The sequence below is a fragment of the Sceloporus undulatus genome, chromosome 1 (assembly GCF_019175285.1).
Source record: "Sceloporus undulatus isolate JIND9_A2432 ecotype Alabama chromosome 1, SceUnd_v1.1, whole genome shotgun sequence".
Lineage (NCBI taxonomy): Eukaryota > Metazoa > Chordata > Lepidosauria > Squamata > Phrynosomatidae > Sceloporus > Sceloporus undulatus.
In genome coordinates, this window is record NC_056522.1 from 128,279,135 (window position 1) to 128,291,838 (window position 12,704).

Genomic DNA, 12,704 nt, shown 5'->3' on the forward strand with positions numbered 1-12,704 from the left:
GGGAAGAAGAAAGAGAGGAAGGCCACATGCTAGATAGATAGACTCTATAAAAGAGGTCACAGGTATGAATTTGCAGGAATTGAGCAGAGCAGTGGAGGAGAAGGAATCTTGGAGATGTCTCATCTACAGGGTTGCCATAGGTCAAGATCAATTCAAGGGTGGATAACAACAAACTTCTTTATCAAGTTAAAATAATGACCAAGACAGAAGTGATAGCTACATAATTATAAAAACATGCCCAGTCAGGAACAATTCATATCATAGGATGGGCTCTTTAGCTCCCAGCCATACATCTGTTGAGTATGACAAGAAATGGCAGGTACAGTACTGTTTCCCTGGGACATTCCTTTGCTCTGCAAGCAAGTTTTCCACAAAGGCTCCACAGCATGCAAAGAATGCAGTTTGAAGTATCTCCTGCATACCAACTGTGTGAACCCAAAGCATTCCTGAAATTACTGCTGTTTTGAACATGTACTGTATATCCAAGCATTCACAGAAACCAGTGCTATATCATGCTGAAGGTATCTTATTTGAAAAATACTGTTCATCAAGCCTCAAAAAATGCTAAAGAGCAAAGTTATTTGTGCACCATATGTTTAGAAATATCTTAAATTCTATTTCCCTGTTATAGTCTCTGCTAAAATTAAGCCGCAGTTTAGGACTGCAATGGTAATTAACTGATTGGTTAGACTGGTATGTTTTTAATCAAACAAACAAGCTAAAGAAAAGTGTCCCAGTTAATCAGGGGGAAATTTTAAAAAAGATTTTAAATCATAGGGATCCTTATTAAAATGACAGATACCAAGAGTCCTCTAAAAAGCATCCCCACCTCTTCACACTCTTCTTTCACATAGAGACATTTTGCTTTCTAAGACACCACCTGTTATGGCAGCTGTTAACACACCGCTGCATACCTCCCCCCCTCCACTGTATTTTGGGGTCCCCATGTTTGTATCTGGAGACAGCATGTTCTTGAGAAATCGATGGCTTTTCAGAAAGGTCAGGTTCCCAGAAGAAAGGGAAGGTGACCTGAAGCATGTGAACAATCCAGGTAATAATACAACCATAGCTGGTAGTTGTGCCTTCCTTCCCCCAAGTCATCTGCCATTTCCTCTTGCACCTTGAGACAAAGGGTCTCCTTAGGCCTAAAACAGTTAGCCAGTCTCTCTGCCTACCCCCTGTTGTGTTCCCAGGCAAATTTCCCTGTTAGCAATCCTGGGGATATCTTGAGCCAATCACTGGTTTTTGTCACACTAAAGTTAAAGCTATCAACTAGCCCAGAATCCCATTGTCAGTTCCTGGGAAAGCCATCTTTGTTACAGTGCTAGAGATCATCAAGCACATCCCCAAAGGCTAGTATGTAGAGAGATCTGGTAGCATCTTTGAGACTTACTGGAAGAAAGAAGTTGGCAGCATGAGCTTTCACAGACTTCAGTCGACTTCCTCAGACGCATCTGAAGAATTAGACTTCAGTCTAGAAAAACCCGTGCTGCCAACATCGTTCTTTCAATAAGTCTCAACGGTCTTACAAGATCCCTCTGATTCTACAGACTAACATGGCTATATCTCTGAATGCTACCCCAGAGACTAGTTATAAATATTGGTCTCAAAACCTAGCCTCTTCTCACACAGCTGACATGCACCTCTGCATTCTGTGTATGTTCTGTGTCACCCTCAGACCCCTCCATTCAAAGCCACTCCAGCTTCCCATGATCTACTCACTGGACAGATTATTATTACCCCTGCTAAGTGTCTTATAAAACTGCAGTTCCTGGAATTCCCTTGCATTGAGCCAGGGTTGTTAAAGCAGTCTCAAACTGGATTATTTCTGCAGTATGTTTTGAACTTTAGTTAACCCAAACCTAGAGTTCTCCTCAATTATTACTCATATATACAGCTGCAAAAGGCCCTCAAGGTTATCTAGTTTCTTGCAAAAGCTAACTAAAGTACAATTGGCCCTCTGTATCTACAGATTTTTTTTATCCATGGATTCAAGCATCCACAGCTTGAAAATATTTTAAATATATATAAATTCCTATAAGCAAACCTTGATTTTATCTTATGGTGACCCCATGAATTTCACAGGGTTTTTTTAGGCAAGGAACATTCAGAGGTGGTTTTGCTTTCTCCAAAATATTGCCTACAGCACCTAGACCCATTTTCAAGTATTAAACAGGGTTGACTCTGCTTTGCTTCCCAGATCAAATGGGTTCTGGTGCCTTCAGGAGATTTAGGCTCCACACACAAATTTAATTCAATCGATCAACTAAAGTCATATCATTAAATCAACTAAAAAAAGTCTTCTATTAGCTTTACAAATCTACCACTGCATATTATATATGGATAATCTGCTTCCTGAAGTTATTGGTAGCAAGTGACTGAAACACTGATATATCACTGTAATGACAGGGGGAAAATTGCATCAAAGAACTGAGCAGAACAGTCTAGTCAATAAGATTGGGATAATTTTACAATAAATAAGCTACTGTTGACAAGACAGTATTCTATGAAGAGTGTGCCCAGGCAAAGCAAAATTTAAGAATAAAGTTAAATAACAACTTAATTTAGTCTGTAAAGAGATGGTTCAGCATTTAAGTCAGGGGTAGGCAACCTTTTTGAGCCGGGGGCCGGGTTGCTGTCCCTCAGACAACTGGGGGGCCGAAGCCAAAAAATAAATAATTAAATATATTTTTTTAAAAAAAATTAAATATATAAATAAACCAGGACAAATGTAGGACAAAATTTTCAAATGGAAGACACTTTTTAAAAAAAAAATGGAGGACACGTGAAAAAAATTGCTGATTCTTTAAAAAATGTTAATATAAATGCATGTTTCTGAGGCTTCTATAGACAATTGCCCCCCAAAGGCCCCAGTGGCAATCGGTGGCAGGACCAGGCCGGGGGCCGGTCCCAAGGCCTTGCCGGGCCGCATTCGGCCCGCGGGCCGCAGGTTGCCTACCCCTGATTTAAGTCTTCAAGACCAATGCACTGACTTTTCAACTGTGACATCTTTAGTTAATGACAATAGTTTTAAAATCAGTTAATCATGTTCCCCTAATTAAAAAAAGAAAAAGAAATAAAAGAGTTCTGTTGTTTGTTGGAGGACTTGGTGCCTCCTAGTGTGTTGATCTGAAACCCTGGCATTTTCTTGAACCACAATTTAACAACAAATAATGAATTAATATTAAATTTTAACAGAATCATGGAAAGGATGGAAGACAAGCAGACAGGCTTGCTATGATTCTGATTTTCATAAGTGTTTTATTTATGAGCATTGGACTATGACCAGAGTTTAATTCCTTGCTCAGCCATGGAAACCCACTAGGTAAACTTGGGCGAGTCACACACTCTCAGCCCCAGAAAACCCCATGATAGGTTCACCTTAGGGTCACCATAAGTCAGAAAACCAAAGCTGTCTTGGAGATCTTTGTGAAAGCTGAAAGGTTACTGACTGACTGAAAAAAGTTTTTTTTAATAGTATGCATATTGCAAAACTTAAGTGACAGCAACCCATATAGTATTTAGTGGTACAATAGGGATCATATTAGATGTCCCAAACATAACCTTCCATTTAATAATCTGCTTTAAGAACAGTGGAATTCTTTCCTGCAAATGGTGCAGGACAATTAATCTAAGCAGAATGCTGCCCAGATGCTTCTGGCATACAAACTCTACCATTCACCAGGCATATCCTATCATTAACCAATCACAGGATTTACAACCAAAAATGTCCCCTTTGAGTCCAATACTTGTATGTCCCTGCATATTGAGATAAAGGCAGGATATACATAAATGAAGTGATAATGTCTGGCTGGAGGAAGCTCTCCATTACAAGATCCTATATGGAAGAACACATAAGTCTTTTATTGTGGGTACAGAGAAGAAATTGGCCATTGCTTTACCCCTTCTTCTCCTCTTCTCCTATCCTTTCTGTTTAATGCCCCAAATGTTTTCACCCCAAGACACGAGACACCATCCTACAGAACTCAACCACAATGCCATTTCCCATAAGCTCCCTTATTGGGATACAGCCTTCTTTCTCATTTTAATTTCCCATAATGGGTTCACATTAAAGTGAGGTTCATCATGGCATCCACATCCTAAGTCTTAGTCCTGGATCTTTCGCAGGGGGTCACATTTAGTCAAGCCTAAATGGAGCCAGTTAATCATAGCTCAAGGGATGCATAAGTTCAGGACTATGGGGGAAGAAAGGATACAAAATTGAGGCTTGTAAGGCACGGGGGCAGGGGGGGGAGATGGCATAGAGATAATTGAATATTTTGGGGAGCTGAGAATGATTAAATCATTCAGGGGTTAATGTGTGATCTAATTGTACCTTGATAAATGAAGACTGCTTATTTATTATTTTTTACAACTGTCTGGCTGTTCCTGTTCAGTTTTGACAGAGAGATTATCACATGGGGGGCAGTGTCCTCCTGCCCTCCTTAAACTGGGCTAATCAAGCAATTGGGGGCCTAAGATTATCACACCCCTGCGTACTTCTGCCATCCTTCTCCCATGTGTAAAGTGTGACAGAGTCATACCCGCATGCTTCTCCCATGTGTCATGGAGCCATCATTTGGTATTAACAGGAACGTCCGTTAATACCAAATGACGGCTGCATAACACTTTACACACTGAAGAAGTGCACAGGGACGGCTCCATGACACTTTACACATGGGAGAAGGACAGCAGAAGTGCACAGGGGTGTGATGATCTTCGGCCCCCAATTGCACGATTAGTCCAGTTTAAGGACAGCAGAAGGACGCTGTCCTGTCTCCCCCCCCCCCATGTGATAATCTCCAAAGTCTGGTCACACTTATCACAGTGAACCCACACAAAAACACATCCATGACCAACATTGGGATCACCTTGAAGCCCAAGTACCCATTCCAGGGTGGGATCATGAGGGGAAAAGTGAAAGACAGGAGCCAAGGGTTTGGAATTGCAGGGCCAGCTTGGAGAGGAGATCCATCACATAACGATTTCTATATTCTAGGGGCGGGAGATGATAAAATTTGATTGTATTTCTGTTTTGGCATTTGGGGTTTGGCTTCTGTGATTGTACTAACAACTGAATTCAAGGGTTCTCTCACCCAGCACCTGTCGTGTTATACAGCTGGGGTCTTCTTCCACTCACATTCCAAACTTGCTTAATAAAATAATATTTGCTGTCATTTTAGAAATAAAAACCATGTACAAAATATTACTTATAAAGTTACACAGAATATATCCTGTCTAATTTAACAGAAAATAATGTATGTATAATTTTGTCCATAGTAAGTACATGCTGATTTTAACATTTAGTACATCCACTGGGTGACTTTAAGCAATTCCTCTCAGCCTCAGGGGAAGGCAATGGCAAACCTCTAAAATCCAATGATGGGTTTTAGGGTCATCATAAGTCAGAAATGACTTGAAGGCACACAACAGGCACACACGTATGTGCTACTCACCATGGTGCTACTTTTACATGGGATTGCATGTTCCTGTGAAAATGTTCTTTACCATGAAAACCCTGTGATGAGACAATCCAAAATAAAACAAAAGATCATGACAGAAGATGAGACTCCCAGGTCAGAAGGCACTCAACAACTACTGGGGAAGAGCAAAAGACAAGTCCAAATACATTAGTGCTGTTCCTAATGACGTAACTGGAGTCAAGCTGAAAAGATGTTCAGCTGTTGATGTGATCATGGATGAAAGGACAGTCCAAAGCATTAAGATTAAACACAAGATCAATGCATTAATCTCCCATGCAAGCAAAGCGATGCTCAAAATTCTACAATACTTTTATCATATATGGCATGAGAAATGCTAATTTCCAAGCTGGGTTCGAGAAAGGAAGAGATACTAGGAATCATAACAAACATACATTAGCTAATGGAGTACACGAAAGAATTTCAGAAGAAAATCAGTTTGTGCTTTATAGATTATAGCAAAGCCTTTAATTGTGTAGCTCATGAAAAGCTACGGATCATTATAAAAGAAATGGGTGGGCCACAATATTTAACTGTCCTGAAGTGGAACATGTATTCAGAACCAGAGGCTTTTGTCAGGACAGAATAAAGTTTCCAACTGGTAACATAGCATCCTATCTGTTTAACTTGCATGCTAAATGTATCATACATAAGCAGTATTAGACTCAAGGAAGGAAACCAGATGAAGTAGACCTCAGTCTATGCTACCAACTTCTTTCTCTCGGTTAGTCTCAAAGGTGCTACAAGATTCCTTTGAATACTTATCCAGAGTAACGTAGCTGTATATTTGAATCTAGACTCAGTCAAGGAAGCCACGGCTCTGAGTCTGCAAGACCTGAGCAAGACTGTTGATGATAAGGTGATTTGGAGATCTTTCATTCAAAGGGTTGTCATAAGTCAACTTGACTTGAGAAAGTCAAGTAAACAAGAATTAACAACAACATATATGCTGACATTTCCCACTACAATGTTTATAACAATGCATTGATAAACAATCTATTTAGCAATATATTCATTAATTTGAAACCTAGTTAACTATTTTTTTCAAGGTATGTAATTCAAAATTGCAAATAAAAATTATCAATTGTCATTTGGCAAACTGGTTGGTGGTGAAGGAATAAAAAAGTCAGGGTAAACCCTGCCTAGGTTCCCACCTTTCCAAATTTCACTTCACCTCCACTTGTTCTTGTGCCTCCGTTTCTCATGCCTGTCTCGCCTGTTCCATTTCCAGTCCAAGCAGGGATCACACCTCTCATTCCCTCTGGCATCTGTGCTCTCCCCAGCCTTCGCCCTTCTTTACACTTAGCCCTTTCCTTTTTTGTTCATCTCCTTGCAGAACATGTTACACTTCCTGCTGACTCCTGACCCCATCCTCATTGGTCCAGAAGCATCAGTCCCTGTCTCTATGATCTCAGAGGCAGTGACATCAGCAACAAGAAAAGTGCCAGCCCATTCACCTAGGCTCACCCTATTCTGCTATGGTCAGACATCACCTAGAGCACTGTGTCCAGTTCTGGGCACCATAGTTTACAAATGACATCGACAAGATAGAACATACCCAGAGGAGGGTGACCAAGATGCAAAAGGTTTGTTTAGCCTAGAGAAGAGATTTGAGAAGTGATATGACAGCCATCCTCAACTATCTGAAGGACTGCCAGCCAGAAGATGGGGAAAGCTTGTTTTCTGCTGCTCCACTGAATAGGACTCAAAATTCTAAGTAAATATTAGGAAGCACTTCCTGATACTAACAGCTGATCAAAAGTGGAACAGGTTACCTTGGAAGGTGGTGGAATCCCTTTTGTTGGGAGGTTTTAAAACAGAGGTTGGGTAGCCATCTCTCAGGGTAATTTAGCTGTGGATTACTGTGCTGGTGGGGATTAGACTAGGTGACCTTTTAGGTACCCTCCAACTCTGCAGTTCAGTGATTCTAAGAACTCAATGGAGAAGATCAAAGAGTCACATAGTTGTGATAAAGAAATTAGGTGAGCCACAAGATTTGAGCTCTTCACCACAGCCCAACTGGTCTTTCTTCTAGACCAGGGGCTCCCAACCTGTGCTGCGGAAAGCCCTTAGGGCTCCCTGTGCACTTCCCAGGTGCTCTATGGCTGCTCCAGGAAAATGAAATAAATAAAAATTGATTGAAGTTAAAGAATAAGAAACAAAAAGTAATACTATTCCTAAACATCATTAATTTTAAGACATAGGGTAGGCCTCTTAGGAGCTCCACTATAGATATTTTTTCAAAAAGGGGCTCCATGAGTCAAAAAGTTTGGGAACCCCTGTTCTAAAGTATAACTTTATGTCATAAAAGCAGATTGCTACTTTTGGAAATGATGGTGAGGTGTAATAACAAAACTGAAGTCATCTCAGGCACAAAGCAAGCACATCCCTTGTCTGGACATTCACCGATAACATTTCCCATGTAAGCAGGAGGCAATATGAAGAATCAGCTTCTGAGGCTGAAACCTAAATACTCTCTGAAAAACTTATTTCTGCCACCAGCACTAGCATCATATGGGGTTCCCTTTACTTCCCCATATAAGTAAATGATCTCACCTCACTCTTACAGGAACAAGCAAAATGCTTCACTCTACCAAAAGGTGAAGGTAAAACCTAATTGCTTACGTTCATGTCCCAGACTGACATGCACTGACTGTAACCCTATTGGTGCATACATAGACACTTTTACTTCTTTCCAACTGTCCCTATGGACAGCTTTGATGGAAAATCTGCAAATAAAAAATGAATGTACCTGAAATATCTGGAGTATGTAGATAATAATGCTTACTTTTTTCAACCCAAAACAATAAAGTTAGAAATATAAAGTTTATTAAATTGAAGAAGACTTTACACAAGATAAAAATTTAAAAGAACCAGCAATATGTCTAATTTAAAAAATGTAAGCCGCTCTGATAGCCTTTTGGCTGAAGAGCGGGGAATAAATACTTTAAATAAATAAATAAATAAAAATATGCAAGCAAATGGTGGCTGTGAGTAAAAGCAGATACCCAAAGTTATAAAGGAAGAACCAGTTGAGGATTGGGGACATTAAGTATGTCAAAAAGAAAAAAACACAGAAAAAGAGTTCTCTTTGTACTAGGTTTTACTTGGATATAAAAATAAAAGTCTCACTTATGGGGGGGGTGTTATTTAAGTTTCAAAAGACACTGAATCATATTGGAAATTATATATGATACATTAAGCCTAGGATCTCACAGATTCATATACATGATGAACCATAGTCGTTTATTTTCTTACAATGCGCATAAGTTGATGGAACTTACACATTGAATATAATGTTCAGTGTCACCATATGTCAGTAGAAACAAAAGCAGATTTTCATCAAGTTTTACATGGCCTTCAATCAATGCCATGAGACTCCCCCGCCTTCAAATAATAACTAGGTTCTAAACACATTGTTCCATGATCCAAGTCCTTAGTCACTGCTCCTACAAGTTAGAAAACTTTATGTAGGCACAAACCAAGAAACCAAGAATGTTTAAGTTTATGAAAGGTGCAAGCATGAGCTCAATGCCCCCCCCCACCTTTTTTAAAGTCACATTGCCTAATGGTGCAATTCCATCTTTGAAATCAGATTTTATGCTTTTTAATGCAAAGGTTCATATTTTCTTTAAGAGCTAGCCTAGTTTCCCAAATGGCAGCACCCGTCCACAGATTCCTGTCTTTGAAGCCAATGCCTTTTATCAGTTGCTTAGCCAGAGACACAAGGAACACATAAACTGCAACATTCTGTTGACGGCTCCAGTTTTATTAAATAATCTGAATATAACCATGTCAAAAACACAGCTGGGATATTTCAAGATGGAGGGCTCAGAGTACTATCAATAATTGCTTTGCTGTTAACAGAATTGCTACTGACTGCCTACGCTTCAGCTGGAAGCTTTTTGTAGTATGTGCACCTCTCTATGGTCCATCCACAAGGCAGGCAACAACAACAACAACAACAACTATTATTATTATTATTATTATTATTATTATTATTATTATTATTATTTATACCCTGCTCTTCAGCCAAGGGGTGAGAAAAGTACAGTCGTAGGGGTGACTATGAATACCCCAAATCCCTCAATTGCCTCTCCCTGTAAGCTCCAGGAGCAGTGGCTTTCCTTTTAAACGGGCTGCTAAACCACCCCATTTAATATGTTTTAAAACCCAGTTCTCCAAAACCAGAAATAGCCCTCCAAGTACTTCTTTTTTTCTTTTTGTTTTTGGCAGTATGGTCCTCAGAGGACCTCAGGCAGATCCCTGACCCCTGGGCACAACAAAATTGCCTTTCCCAATATAGACTGAACATGAAAAAGGTTAGAGGAATGAAATGTTGGTGCTGATTAAAACAGAATTAGGTGTTAATTACTAGGATATGGCAGCTAGATTTGCACTGTTGTTTAGAGAAGTATAAACACATGGTGTAGTGTCAGTATGTAGAGAGATCTTGTAGCACCTTTGAGACTAACTGAAATAAAGAAGTTGGCAGCATGAGCTTTCATAGACTTCAGTCTCCTTCCTCAGATGCTTTGTAGACTGACCTAGGAAAGCTCATGCTGCTAACTTCTTTACTTCAGTGAGTCTCAAAGGTGCTACAAGATCTCTATATACTAATTCTACAGTCTAACACAACTATACCTTAGAGTTCTACCACATGGTGTAGTGGTTTGAGTGTTGGACTCTGGAGATCAGGGTTTGAATCCCAGTTCAGCCATGGAAATCCACTGGGTCATCTCTCTCAGCATCAGGGCAAACCCCCTCTGATGAAACTTGCCAAGAAAACCCCATGATAGGTTCACCATAGGGTCGCCATAAGTCAAAAATGGTTGTGAGGCACACAACAACAACAATAAAATGGAAACAAAGCAATATCTGGTACTTAGTGAGGTCTTCCAGGCATTCCCTGGCCCCAAATGACAAATGTTCCTAGGAGTGAGTACACTGAACTTATTTCTGAGTGGAGAAATTGACCTGTAACTTTATTATCTTTTAAGAAGACAGACATGGTTTTACTTTAAAAGTGACAAGGGAAACTCCCAATACCTAGGGACAATCTGTAGGGCACAAAACAGGAAGCTCATACAACTCCTGTCTCTGAGGCCACTTCTACCAAAAGGAATTGTCCAAACATGTCTGTTCACAGGTACTGCCAGAAGGGGAGAAAGCATCCTCACATTCATTCTTCCCTAAACACCATCAAAGGAGATTCTCCTTCTCCTTCTGCCTCAGAGAAAGGACTGGAACCGCTTTCCCAGTTGCTCCCACAATCAGGGATCTAGTGCAACATTTTCTTGTAGATGTTATCTTGTTGTTTCTAATTTGAAATATCTATCTCTTCAACTGCTTATAAAAGAGATTAAATATCATCTTACTGAACTGACAAAACTTTTAAAAAAGAAGACTATATAAATGCTGGCCAATTAAACCAAATAGACAGCCCCCCCCCCCAAAAAAAAAACCAGCAAAACAGTGCTGTATAGAGACCAAACAGGGCTTCAAACAATTTATGCAGGCATTCTTTCTAACCAGATTGCTAAATGGTACAGATTGTTCTGCAAAGGGATTCTGCAGCACCTTTGAGACTAATTGAAAGATAGAAATTGGTAGCATGAGCTTTCGTGGACTGGAACCTACTTTCTCAGACGTGTGGGGTGGAGATGGATTGCTTTGGTTACTCCTGTACAGGTTCTTGAGACATCAACTAAAGTTAATCATCACTGTGAAGAGGAAGATTAGGATTCACAACATTATTAGCATACTTTCCTGTTTGCTACTCATTGTTTAATACTTCAAAGCTAAATAGATCCGGTATGTTTACTTGGAACTAAGTGCAATAGAATTCAGTAGGATTTACTACCAAGAAAGTAGAATATACAATTGTATTCTAAAACTGCTTTAATCCCTTTCAGTAAATACCTTCAGCAATTACTCATCCTTTAGAAAGGTGGGCATAAAAAGAGAATAGCCTTCTTACTTAAAGAAAATAACTCCTTCCAAAAGTCATATATAGATTGTTGGGGATGTGGTCAACAGAAATCTTTTCTTTGGTATTATTTAGTACACTATGGACAATTGAATACGTCCTTCTGTATTTAGTTTCAAGATTAATATCTACTGCATATTTTAGAAAAGAAAGATATAAACCAGGATTGCCTGGCCTATTTCTGCTAGATGCCAATGCTTCCCCCAAAATCAGTGATATCCCTTCCTGCAAATCCACCCTTGCTACGAAACTCAAAAACCATCTCTGGAGCACATATTTGGCACTACAGGGAATGCAATAACAACAACAAGAAGAGGAAGTCCTGGTTCTGTTGGCAGTGGATTGCAAAGTACACCACTGGATCTTAGCCATAATATCTTTTCTATCAACTACTCTGGGTGAAATTTTCAATGCTATTTCATTTTCTTTGCCAATGTTAGTCACTGTGTAATTTGATAGAATAATCACTGAAGTTGAGGAACACTCAGTCAAAGTTATAGACTTGCCCAACACTGAAAATTATTTGTTTTGCCTGGTATACCCATTCATTTTGTTTAAAACTGACCAGTTTGGATTGGATGGCCTGGCCCTGTCACCAGCCCTCACACATTTGGACTCCACTGGGACAAGGGCCTGTGTGGGTGTGAATAAGTACAGCATGTGAATGAGCACAGCTTCATGGAACCATCTGAAACAAAGTAATTTAAATCCATTATTTAAACCACAGAGGAAAATCACTCTATATATGCCATGGATTTAATCCAGCTATTCCATGCTGATTCTGATGCAATGTATTTTCTCAGTCGTTTGTTCACAAACAGCCATAAAGCTGGACTTGCCACTTCATTTTTAGACATAACGGATTTTGAATTCAAATTGACATTCTCACACACCTATGACATATGTATGTCTGTCCCTGGCTTTCCACTCCACCAAATGCATCTGAGGAAGTAGACTTAAGAAAGCTCATACTGCCAACTTCCTTCTTTCAGTTAGTCTCAAAAGTGCTACAAGATCTCTCTACATACCCTTGCTCAAGGTTTTTTTGCAGACAAGGAGGTGGTTTTGCCAGTTCCTTCATTGGAAATATGGCCTACATCACCTGGCATTCATAAGCTGCTTCCCATCCAAGTACTAACCAGGACTGACCTTGCTTAGCTTCCAAGATCAGCCAGGATTTGTTCTCTATACATATTACTGAATTCAAATAGGCTGAGGACATAACACCAGAATAG

The 12,704-nt window shown here is 39.7% G+C and overlaps 1 protein-coding gene across 5 annotated transcripts in view; it reads right to left on the bottom strand.

Annotated features, from left to right (window-relative positions):
• The window catches only part of FAM135A (family with sequence similarity 135 member A), a 76,581-nt gene that overhangs the window by 60,005 nt on the left and 3,872 nt on the right, over positions 1–12,704 (bottom strand). The window contains exon 1 of one of the 5 annotated variants that reach the window (XM_042469593.1): positions 6,655–6,678. The exons of 3 other annotated variants lie outside the window; for them this stretch is intronic. The gene's annotated coding sequence lies outside the window, so the exon portion shown is untranslated. Of the gene's footprint in view, positions 1–6,634; positions 6,679–12,704 lie in introns of those variants that run through there. One more of the 5 variants, XM_042469584.1, reaches the window with a different exon arrangement.